We start from the raw sequence: 13,445 nt of genomic DNA, 5'->3' as shown, positions 1-13,445 counted from the left end.
AGGTGGCTGGAGCATCTCAGCTGATTACAGAGCCCGGGGCAGGGGACAGACACACCATGTACTGATTTATAATAGAGGAATATGATGGGGCAGTTTTGATGGGGTAATTCTGATGGGGCAGTTTTGATGAAGTAGTATTTGGGAAGCATAAACAGGGCATGAGCGTTGCTAGGAAACAGTGGTTGTAAACACAAGATGCTGAGACACCCCAAATGCATGTGACTTCATCTGCTAGACTTGATAATGCTTGTAGACTCCTCCCACAGTTTTTACACTACAGAGACAAGTAATATACCGAAACGTGCGGATTGTTCCCGATTGGTGTGCTATCACTTTGTGGAACGTTTCGCCGAATGGTCCACGAAATATCGTCGTTTTTGCGGCGAAATTGGTCCCATAGGAATGAATGGCAAAATGTTCAAAAGGAAATGTTGCTAGGAAACAGTGGTTGTAAACACAAGATGCTGAGACACCCCAAATGCATGTGACTTCATCTGCTAGACTTGATAATGCTTGTAGACTCCTCCCACATTTTCCACACTACAGAGACAAGTAATATACCGAAACGTGCGGATTTTTCCCGATTGGTGTGCTATTACTTTGTGGAACGTTTAGCCGAATGGTCCACGAAATATCGTCGTTTTTGCGGCAAAATTGGTCCCATAGGAATGAATGGCGAAATGTTCAAAACTAGAGTGGGAGGTGACAAAAGCTGACAACCCCATGATCAGCCAAAACATTATGACCACCCCATGATCAGCCAAAACATTATGACCGCCCCATGTAAAAAAAAAAATATTTTTGAAAAAAATAAAAATTAATTTTTGAAAAAAAAAATATTTTTGAAAAAAAAAAATATTTTTGAAAAAAAAATATATTTTTGAAAAAAAAATTACTTTTGAAAAAAAAAAAATTAAAAAAAAAATCATTTTTGAAAAAAACAAAATTCATTTTTGAAAAAAAAAATTTAATTTTTGAAAAAAAAAATCATTTAAAAAAATCATTTTTGAAAAAACAAAAAAACAAAATCATTTTTGAAAAAACAAAAAAACAAAATCATTTTTGAAAAAAAAAAATCACAAAGCTCTGAGGGGAATTATAGCTCCTCTCACACAGCTCTAAGGACAATTATAGCATTATAGCTCCTCCCACACAGCTTGGAGGGAAGTTATAGCTACAAAAAAACAAAATCATTTTTGAAAAAACAAAAAAACAAAATCATTTTTGAAAAAAAAAAATCACAAAGCTCTGAGGGGAATTATAGCTCCTCTCACACAGCTCTAAGGACAATTATAGCATTATAGCTCCTCCCACACAGCTTGGAGGGAAGTTATAGCTCCTCCAATACAGCTTTGAGGGGAATTATAGCTCCTCCCACACAGCTCAAAGGGGAATTATAGCATTATAGCTTAGCATTATAGCTCCTCCCACACAACTCTGAGGGGAATTATAGTTTCTCCCACACCGCTGTGAGGGGAATTATAGCTCCTCCTACACAGCTCTGAGGGGAATTACAGCTTAGCATTATAGCTCCTCCCACACAGCTGAGGAGAATTAGAGCTCCTCCCACACAACTCTGAGAGGAATTATAGTTTCTTCCACACCGCTGTGAGGGGAATTATAGCTCCTTTTAAACAGCTCTGAGGGGAATTATAGCTTCTCCCACACAACTCTGATGGGAAATGTAGCTTCTCCCACACAGCTCTGAGGGGAAATATAGCTTCTCCCACACAGCTCTAAGGGGAATTATAGCTCCTCCCACACAACACTAAGGGGAATTGTATCTCCTCCCACACAGCTCTGAGGGGAATTATAGCATTATTGCTCCTCCCACACAGCTCAGAGGGGAGTTATAGCTCCTCCCACACAGCTCTGAGGCGAATTATAGCTCCTCCTCCAACACAACTCTGAGGGGAATTATAGCTCTTCGAACAAAGCTCTGAGGAGAATTATAGCTCCTTCCACAAATATCATCATGCCATCTAAAGGAAAGAGATCTAAAGCTGCAAAGATACGCTGGACTAAACTGGATCCGGAGCCCCACAGCAGCATAGTGGATATGGAGGTTTGTGACAGTGAATGTGCCCAGGAGGTACATAGTGAACCTGTGGTGTCATTTTCATGTTCAACTCAGTGTCAAGTTCAAGAGCACAGTGACAGTGTGATGGGCACTTCTGAAAACCATGGCATGCAAGAACCATGTGTACCAAGTGAGATTTCTGTGCAGGCATCATTTCATCAGGGTCATCATGGCTATGGAAGGTTAAGGAACAAACAGTGTACATGCATGGCTCTGACATTTTTGGCATACCACAGTGAGCTTGATGATGTGAGAAAGGGTGATCTTGATCAAATACTGAAGAAGGGCAACAGCTTGTATGGCTCAACAATAAAACAGCTAAAACAAAGAAATGTCTATCAGCATCAACACTTGACAATGGAAGAAGTGCCCCTCAGAGTCAACACTGACAAATATGAGTATAACGTTGTTAAATCTCCAGTGTTATCGGGATGTATGACAGACACGGTAGACGGTGACAACCAAGGTTGGTTTGTTGACCTCTCCACAAGACTTCAGTGCCTCAATGCAGATGTTACACATGCACTTTTTATAGTAGTGCCATATTGCATTGCATTGTTCAGAGACAAGTCTGGGAGATATGGACTGTTTGATTCTCATAGTCGAAATAAGGATGGACTTCCTGCCACTGGAAAAGGAAAAGCTGTTATGATCACTTTTACACATTTGAGTGATATGGGGGCAAGGATTTATAAGTTGTATGAATTGCTCCTTACAGACACCAGAGGCCCTATTGATGGACTGCAGTATGACTTCATGCCAGTCTCATTTCATCGTGCAAGACGTCTGTCAGATGGTTTGCTGTCCCCACTGGTGCAATCTGACAAACCACATAATGCAAAGCATGTGGAGAACAAAGTGACACAGATGACCAAAGATGTAACACACACTGGATTCCCAGCCAGCAAGCATTCTCCACGGTCAGTTGATGCGAAATCCTCACAGGGCATATGGAAGGACAGTAAGGCATTGTCCAAATTAAATGCACAGAGACGACAAAAACTGAAGACAAGACACAGAAATGAAAGAAGGCGTGATTTCAAGGCTACAAAGATGTCTGTCACCAATAAAAAAAGGACATACATCACCAGCCGATACAGAGCAGATGCTGATTTTAAGTTGAAGCAGAAGCAATATATCATTCGCAAATATGCAACAGATGCCAATTTCAACTTGAAGCAGAAGCAATACATCACCAGAAAATATGCGACAAATGCAGATTTCAACTTGAAACAGAAGCAGTACACCACCAGAAAATATGCGACAAATGCAGATTACAACTTGAAGAAGAAGCAATACATCACCAGAAAATATGCCACAAATGTCGATTTCAAGTTGAAGCAGAAGCAATACATCACCAGAAAATATCATAATGATCCTGCTTTCAGAAAACGTCACTTGCAACATTGCATGAGTTACATGAAAATGAAGCGTCAAACTCAAGCAGATTTTCGCATAACCCATAAGATGCAATGTGCCTTCAAAATAAGAATGAAATACAGACGATGGACTCGTGTCATGCGGGAATGCAGTCAACCAGTGGACAACAGCCTAATGCAGACAGCTATATCCACTTTCCATGAATGCATTAAAGCTGGGCCAACATTTGTGTGCACGATGTGTCATCGCACCCTTTTCCCTAACCAAGTGAAACATTGCATTCACAGCAATTACAAGAAGAATCTACACATTGTTGCTGCCTGTTTGACAGGGAAATATGTCCATGTGTGCAACAATCACTGTCAAGGACCTGAACAATGCACCGTACCAGATGAAAGGACCAAAGAATGGATTTGTCACAACTGTGATTTACATTTAAAAGCAGGACACAAATCATCCATCGCTGTAGCTAACAACATGGAGCTGGCGCCCATTCCCCCAGAGCTCTGCGATTTGAATGTGCTGGAAAGACAACTTTTGGCCAAAATACTGCCATTTGCCAAGATCATCACACTTCCCAAAGGTCGACAGGCAGCTATATATGGCGCTGTAGTGTGTGTGCCATCCGAGGTGGAAACCACGGTCAATACTCTACCAAGATCGCACAGCAAATCCCAGTTACACAGAGTGAAGCTGAAAAGACGTCTGACTTACAAAGGCCACCAGCTGTTTCATTATGTCAACATGGGAAATGTAGTAGCAGGTCTGTCAAAACTCATTGACACACACCCCGACTACAGTGACATTTCAATTAGAGTGGATGAGACAATCGCTGATGATGATGATAATGATGATGGGATGGAACTCGACAGTTGTGACGAAACTGAAATGATGGAGATACTTGAACGCATCGAAAATTGTGATCCATCAGAGGTACAGTCTGCATGTTTACCGGCTGCTTCTGAGCAACAGGAAGGCCATGACCAACAACCTCCCAATGCAGAGGATGAGAAGGATACACTAAGACCTGGAATTGGCCTAGACAGTTGTTTGCAGCCATCTGACCTTGGAGAGGAAGCACTGACACACGGTGATGGAATATTCAGCATTGCACCTGCACAAGGAAACACACCTGTCAGCTTCTTTAAAGTTCCTAGGCTTGAGGCAATGGCTTTCCCTGTTCAGTTCCATACTGGACAGAATACATTGGACCAGGCAAGACAAGTCAAACTGTCCCCGAGCATGTATTTCAATGCAAGGCTTTTTTGTGTTGATACTCGTTTTGCAAGAGACACAAGCTACCTCTTCTTTGCGCAGTTTGTCACAGAAACACACATGGCCAAAAGCAGCATGTCCATCCAGTTAAGGAAAGGAAAACCCAATACCAGGGATGGACGGAAAATATCCAACAAGCTGCTACAGGACAAGTGTGAGGTTGAGAGGTTGGTGCGAAACCGAGATGCCACAAGGTTCATGCAACCACTGAGAGGGAGTCCAGCTTACTGGGATAAAAATCTGAAGAATTTGCTAGCCATGGTCAGACAATTGGGTAAGCCAACATTTTTTCTTACCTTCTCTGCTGCAGAATTCAGATGGCCAGAGGTAATAACGGCAATAAAGGCACAACAAGGTCAAAAGGTGGATTTTGCGGGGCTAGACTGGGCTGAAAAGTGTGACATTCTTCGAGGCAACCCAGTGACCACCATGCACATGTTTGACAAACGGGTTGATGCTCTGATGCGAGAGCTGCTGTTGGGTCCTGCACAGCCAATTGGTGAAGTTATCGATTACTTTTACCGGGTTGAATTTCAGGCGAGAGGGAGCCCTCATATACATTGTCTCTGTTGGGTAGCAGGAGCTCCTATATTTGGACAAGACAGTGATGACAAGGTGTGTGCCTTTATAGATCATAACATCTCATGCCAGCTGCCTGATGAAGCCAAACAGGCCTTACTTCACAGATTTGTAACAGAACTTCAAATGCACAGCAGATCTCATTCAAAATCATGCAAGAAAGGTAACAGAGTATGCAGATTTGGATTTCCAAAGCCACCTATTAGAAAAACGAGGATAACTTACCCGATGCCAGAAGAACAAGGAGATTGTGCAATGAAACCACAAGCAGCCAAAAACAAACTGAAACCAGTCTGGGATTTGCTTAATAACCCAAAAGTGCAGCTTGAAGACATGTCACAGCTATTGGCACAGTATGATATGACTTTGAATCAGTACAACTCGTACATTCAGGCATTGACCTCCTCAAGCGTGATTCTAATGAAGCGTGATGTCAAGGACTGCTGGGTGAACAACTACAATCCACATTTACTGACGGCCTGGAACGCCAACATGGACATCCAGTACATTCTTGATGAGTATGGTTGCATCATGTACATGTTGTCCTACATATCCAAGCCAGAACGGGAGCTGAGTGACTATCTCAAAACAATAGTCAAAGAAATGAGCCCAGAAACAGCGACAGAACGAGAAGAAATGAAAGAGGTTCTTCAGGCTTATTCAAAACACAGAGAGGTCAGCGCCCAGGAGTCTGTGGCCCGTACGTGCAGCTTGAAAATGAAGTCTTGCTCACGTGAGGTTGTTTTTCTGCCAACTGGGGACAACGCACTGAAAATGAGTCTCCCGCTCAGTGCATTGCAGAACAAACCAGCCGATTCTCTTAATGTGTGGATGACGAGTTTTGTCGACAAATACAGAGCCAGACCCGAAACACCAGAGTTTGAGTCCATGTGTCTGGCAGACTTTGCATCCCATTACAGGGTTGTCTATGGCAAGCAGAAGGAAGACAGCAAGCGTGTCAGCCTATTGAATGAAATGGGAATGATTCAAAAACGCACGAGAGGGAAGCCTGCAATCATCAGGTACGCACGCTTCTCAGAGAAGAAGGACCCTGAGAACTACTACGGCAGACTGCTTAAACTCTACCTCCCCCACCGTTCAGAGTCATCACTGAAAACTGTAAGGTTCCCAACACACCAGGATTTTTACAAAGGCGCCTGTGTGAGCTTACCAGGAGAAGAAGCAATCCGAGCAGTGTCTGCAATTGTTGCCAGCAACCAAAAGAAGTTCGAACAACACAACAAAATTGTGGAACAAGTCTTGGATGACTTTGTAAAAAACGGCCCTGTTGAAGATGCTTGGAACACCTTTGCCCCAGAAGCTGAGTTGGATAGGTTGGAATGTATAGAGGAACGCAAAGAAGGGGAGCCACTTCATGAGAATGAACAAGATGATGTTCCGGAGTATACACGTCACAAACAAACAGGTGGAATTGCGCTTACTGTGAAGGCCCCACAAATGTGCCCTGATTTCCTTCGGAAAATGTACAGAAACCTTAACCGGACACAAGCTCAGACATTCTACTCAGTTTGTGACTGGTGCACTAACCGTGTGCGTGGCCTAAATCCTGACCCATTCTATTACTTTGTCACTGGTGGTGCAGGGACAAGCAAATCACACCTGATAAAGTGCATCTATGCTGAGGCGACAAAGATACTCTGTAAACTTACCAGACTACGTGAGGAAGCAGACATATCCATGCCCAGCGTTTTACTAACTGCATTTACAGGAACAGCAGCTTTCAACATTTCAGGCAACACTTTGCATTCTCTGCTGAAGTTGCCAAGAAGCTTGAAGCCACCCTACCAAGGACTTGGAAATCTAATAGATGAAGTGAGGGCACAGCTGTCAAATGCGGAGATCATTGTTATTGACGAGGTGTCAATGATTTCAAAGCCTCTGTTTGCCTACATCAACTGGAGATTACAGCAAATCAAAGGCAGTAAGAAACCTTTTGGTGGTATGTCAGTACTAGCAGTAGGAGACTTTTACCAGGTCCCCCCGCTGGGAAAAAGTAAGCCACTCTGCGTGTTTGAGGAAAATACCAATGACGTCTGGAAAGACAACTTTCAGATGATCACGCTGACAGAGATCATGCGACAGAAGGATGACATTTCATTTGCTGAGCTTTTGAATAGAATCAGAGTCAAGCAGAAGACTGTCACCTTAAGCAATGATGACAAAGCTCTGCTTGCTCAGGCTTTTACAGATCCCACCCACTGCCCTAATGACGTGCTACACATATTTGCCACCAACAAAGAGGTTCACAAACATAATGCTGCAACTGTGTCTGTTCTCCATTCAAACATCACCAACATAGATGCCGACGATTACAGAAAAGACCCTAAGACAGGAGTGATGCTGAGGCAACACCAACCTTTCAAAGGACACAAAGACAATCTGATTGACACACTGCAAGCAGCTGAAGGTGCCCGTATCATGATCACAAGAAACATTGATGTAGAAGACGGGCTTGTTAACGGGACATTTGGCAAGATTGCAAGAATAATCATCCAGACTGAGAATGGTGCTACTACGGTAAACAAGCTTGGGCTTGTGCTGGACAATCCAAATGCAGGACAGAGATACCGTAACAAGTCGTCTTGTGATGCTGACAACTTGGTGTACATAGAAAGGGTAGAGGAAAACCTGAGACAGAAAGGAGTTGTTCGCAGGCAGTTCCCCCTGAAGTTGGCTTTTGGATGTACGATTCATAAGTGTCAGGGGATGTCGATACAGTCGGCAGTGGTCTCATTGAAACGGGTCTTCCAACCGGGAATGGCCTATGTTGCTCTGAGTAGAACGACTACACTACAAGGACTGTACATAACCGACTTTGATGAGAAGAAGATCTTTGCTGATCCTGAAATCACAGCTTCCCTGGATTCAATGAAGAAAGCATCACTGGAAAGTGTTATGCCCCTCTTAAAGTTTCTACAGACAACAGACAAACAGCAAACATTAACAATTATCCATCACAACACGGAAGGATTACCAGCTCACATTGAAGATATCAAATCTCACCATGAGTTGACACTTGGAGATGTTTTATGTTTCACTGAAACTCATCTCTCAGGCTCTTCTGTTGCTGAAAGTCTCCAGCTGGAGGGCTACAACCTGTTCAAACGCAACAGACACCTCTCGTACACAAACCTTCCTGACATTGCAAGTAAAAGTGGCGGAGGTGTCGCCTTGTATGTCAGAAACCATTTCAAGGCCTATGAAAAGCAGTATCATCACAATGTGACTGACTTGGAGTTCTTGGTTGTCAAACTGGAGTCCCCTGTACAAGCTTTGATCGCTGTCATTTACAGGCCACCGGATTACAGTATTGGCCAATTCCTTACTAACCTGCTGGGCCTCTTAGAATCTTTGGAAATAATGGATTGCCAACCTATAATACTCTGTGGAGATTTCAATGAAGATTTTCTGTGCAGAGAAAAGAAGCCAATATCTGACCTTCTTCACTCAAGAGGATATACTCAACTGGTCTGGGCAGCCACCACAGATAAAAACACACTGTTGGATCACATTTACATCTCCAGGGTGCAGCAGTGTCTCCAGTCAGGAGTACTGCACAGTTATTACAGCTACCATTATCCTGTGTATTGTGTTTTGAGCAGTGGTTGTGAACACGCTTAGAGCCTGCATAAACAGGGCATGAGTGTTGCCAGGAAACAGTGGTTGTGAGACAGTGGTCATCAAACAGATAAAGTGGCAATGAGGGTCAGTTTACGTGGCCATAGTTATGTGGGACCATTTACAATTAGCTAAACATCATTCTCTATATTTCATGTTCGGTGTACTTGTTAGACACTGAACTCACTTACTCCCCCCCATCCATCACAGACATCTGTCCTCATCATATAGTAAGAGGAATACCGCGCTGTAGTGCACCCAAAAAGGGTACCTGTTCGTGAAATATTGTGAATGACCAAATAGGGGATAACCAAAATAGTGATGAAAATAACTTAGTGAAAAAAAATTAAAAAAAACTACATAATAACAAAAGCAGCCACTCTATGTGAGATACACACACTAATACAACAATATAACAAATATAGCAGCGCTGTAAATAGGAGTAAATACTAGTACCAGTGTTGAATAGGACTAATTGGTTAGAACCCAAATTAAATAACTAACACAGTTCTTGAAACCTAAATCAATAAGTGTTCACTGGACAGTCCTAACACAGTGAATAAAGTCCAAATAAATGTTGTGAAAATACATAGGCTCAGACCCCATTTTTTTAAAGCAGGAAATGTAAAATAGAAAAAATTCCTCCACCGCACCACGGTGGTAGCTGAAAATAAAATGCGCGCTTACCAAACGGCAAGCACAAGGGGGCTTGCGACCTTAACCCGGTCAGGGCCTTTCATTGGATGGGCTTCTAGGAAACGACATGCCACTTCATACAGCCAAAGGGTGATGATACCACTAGTCCACCAAGTCACAGGAAATCACTCTTATCATGGAGATTAATAAAAGACTCCTAGCTGGGGGGTTGTTCTCATTTAGGGGTACCCCGGGAAAAGAGAGGGAAACAACATAGCGTAATCCTGGTTTTGAGGTTTATTAAAAGAATTAAAATAACACTTACAGTGTAGCAGATTCAAATAAGCATAAGAAGCCGGCTGGCTAAAACGATCACCCGTCCTACAGACGGTAGATGCAGCACGTCAGCTCGCCCTATCACACTGTCCTCATCACACTCACCCTCTCCTTCCTGTGCTATAGCCTGCTTGCTGATTAGTAAGACAAAGAAACAGCAAGGAGCAAAACTGCAGAGAAACTGAAAATTTGTAAGGGTTTAAAGTATATGCTTTAATGAATTGCCTTGTATCCAAAAAGTTCAAAAAGTTGACTGTTCAAAATGTTAATGTTAATGTTAATGTATAACGGAAATATACCGCCAGTTCGCTTGTGATGCAATATATTGAAATTATATGTACACTGTGTAAACTGTTTTTGACACACTTGATTTTGGGACGCGAGTCCGTCAGGTGCTATGCTTTGGCTGGGGCGGAATAAATCCTGGTAACCCTTAAGTCTGTGTCCGACAAAGTCATTTACCGATATTTCTACCTTTTACATCATAGCACTTGTGCACTTTTTAAATTTGATCAATCAATTGGTTAGTGTAATGTTTACTATCTTTACTCACTACAAACACTCCACACAGTTACTCTGCCCATCTGCCCAGTTCAACCTTTCCACAGTTACTCCAACCACACAACAGTTACTCCAGGCACTCCCCCCAGTTACTCCGCTCACTCCAGATGTAGAGGCAAGAACACTTTTCACAATTTCCCCAGAAATTGTACCTTTTCTAGTATTAAGTGTTCTTGCATAGCAAGACCACTTACTGTTATCTCACATATATATTATTCTTATTATTATAGCCAAATTTACCACCCTAACTCCTCCCACAGTTTTTACACTACATAGACAAGTAATATACCGAAACGTGCGGATTGTTCCCGAATGGTGTGCTATTACTTTGTGGAACGTTTCGCCGAATGGTTCACGAAATATCGTCGTTTTTGCGGCGAAATTGGTCCTATAGGAATGAATGGGGAAACTAGAGTGGGAGATGACAAAAGGTGGAAAATCAGAACATGATTTCTAAACTGCCGCCACTCCCTCATTTTCAAGCCCACCTACACAAATCTTATATCAAAACGTTCAGCTATCCCTGCTGCCACTAAACATGTCCACGGCTAAGCCATAGTCCTGATAGTTTTCACAATATGACCATTTGTTTGCAACTCACGCCGTCCATTGACATTCATTGAAACTACACTCTAGCCCCCTCCAAATTTGAAGGGCAATTTCTAAACTGCGACTGTGCCTTCATTTTTAATATTTCAGAGACATACTATACATCAAAATCTAGGTCTGGGTCTTGTGATTCTCACAATATAAAGATCTTCGCTGTAGGATGTATAGTTTTTAAAATACGGCCATTTGTTTAGAGGTCATTTCAGGAAATTTTAGCCATTAATCAGAGTGTACTGTTAGTGTTTGTTTTGTTGCCATGGTTACCAAAGCTTCTGTTATACACAGGGGGGAAGGTGGCTGGAGCATCTCAGCTGATTACAGAGCCCGGGGGAGGGGACAGACACACCATGTACTGATTTATAATAGAGGAATATGATGGGGCAGTTTTGATGGGGTAATTCTGATGGGGCAGTTTTGATGAAGCAGTATTTGGGAAGCATAAACAGGGCATGAGCGTTGCTAGGAAACAGTGGTTGTAAACACAAGATGCTGAGACACTCCAAATGCATGTGACTTCATCTGCTAGACTTGATAATGCTTGTAGACTCCTCCCACAGTTTTCACACTACAGAGACAAATAATATACCGAAACGAGCGGATTGTTCCCGATTGGTGTGTTATTACTTTGTGGAATGTTTTGCCGAATGGTCCACGAAATGACGTTTTTGCGGCGAAATTGGTCCCATAGGAATGAATGGCGAAATGTTCAAAACTAGAGTGGGAAGTGACAAAAGCTGACAACCCCATGATCAGCCAAAACATTATGACCACCCCATGATCAGCCAAAACATTATGACCGCCCCATGTAAAAAAAAAAATATTTTTGAAAAAAAAATAATAATTTTTGAAAAAAGTAAAAAAATAATTTTTGAAAAAAAAAATCATTTTTGAAAAAAAAAAATATTTTTGAAAAAAAAAAATTATTTTTGAAAAAAAAAAATATTTTTGAAAAAAAAATTACTTTTAAAAAAAAAATTATTTTTGAAAAAAAAATATATTTGAAAAAAAAAAATATTTTTGAAAAAAAAAAATTATTTTTGAAAAAAAAATTACTTTAAAAAAAATAATAATTTCGAAAAAAAAATTATTTTTCAAATAAAAAAATTCATTTTTCAAATAAAAAAATTCATTTTTGAAAAAAAAAATTACTTTTGAAAAAAAAAATCATTTTTGAAGAAAAAAAAATCATTTTTGATTAAAAAAAATTCATTTTTGAAAAAAAAAATTACTTTTGAAAAAAATGTTCAGCTCTTTCAGCAAATGATGGAACTTTTTTACTACTATTTATACTTTTTAAAATATTAAGCTTTTTAACACTTTTCACAGTTACTCAAGCCACTCCACCCCACCCAGTTACTCCGCCCACTCCAGTTGTAGAGGCAAGAACACTTTCACAATTTCCCCAGAAATTGTACCTTTTCTAGTTCTTCTTCTTCTTCTTATTATTATAGCCAAATTTACCACCCTAACTCCTCCCACAGTTTTTACACTACATAGACAAGTAATATACTGAAACGTGCGGATTGTTCCCGAATGGTGTGCTATTATTTTGTGGAACGTTTCGCCGAATGGTTCACGAAATATCGTCGTTTTTGTGGCGAAATTGGTCCCATAGGAATGAATGGGGAAACTAGAGTGGGAGGTGACAAAAGCTGAAAAATCAGAACATGATTTCTAAACTGTCACCACTCCCTCATTTTCAAGCCCACCTACACAAATCTTATATCAAAACGTTCAGCTATCCCTGCTGCCACTAAACATGTCCACGGCTAAGCCATAGTCCTGATAGTTTTCATAATATGACCATTTGTTTGCAACTCACGCCGTCCATTGACATTCATTGAAACTACACTCTAGCCCCTTCAAATTTGAAGGGCAATTTCTAAACTGCGACTGTGCCTCCATTTTTAATATTTCAGAGACATACTATACATCAAAATCTAGGTCTGGGTCTTGTGATTCTCACAATATAAAGTTTTTGAGAAAAAGCTTTTTGTTTAGAGGTCATTTCAGGAAATTTTAGCCATTAATCAGAGTGTACTGTGTTTGTTTTGTTGCCATGGTTACCAAAGCTTCTGTTATACACAGGGGGGGAGGTGGCTGGAGCATGTCAGCTCTGATTACAGAGCCCGGGGGAGTGGACAGACACACCATGTACTGATTTATAATAGAGGAATATGATGGGGCAGTTTTGATAGGGCAATTCTGATGGGGCAGTTTTAATGGGGCAATTCTGATGGGGCAGTTTTGATGGTGGCAATATGATGGGGCAGTTTTGGTTGGGCAATTATGATGGGGCAGTTTTGATGGTGGCAATGTGATGGGGCAGTTTTGATAGGGCAATTATGAT

The sequence above is a fragment of the Aquarana catesbeiana genome, linkage group LG04 (assembly GCF_042186555.1).
Source record: "Aquarana catesbeiana isolate 2022-GZ linkage group LG04, ASM4218655v1, whole genome shotgun sequence".
NCBI lineage: Eukaryota > Metazoa > Chordata > Amphibia > Anura > Ranidae > Aquarana > Aquarana catesbeiana.
This window is presented reverse-complemented; position numbering follows the sequence as displayed.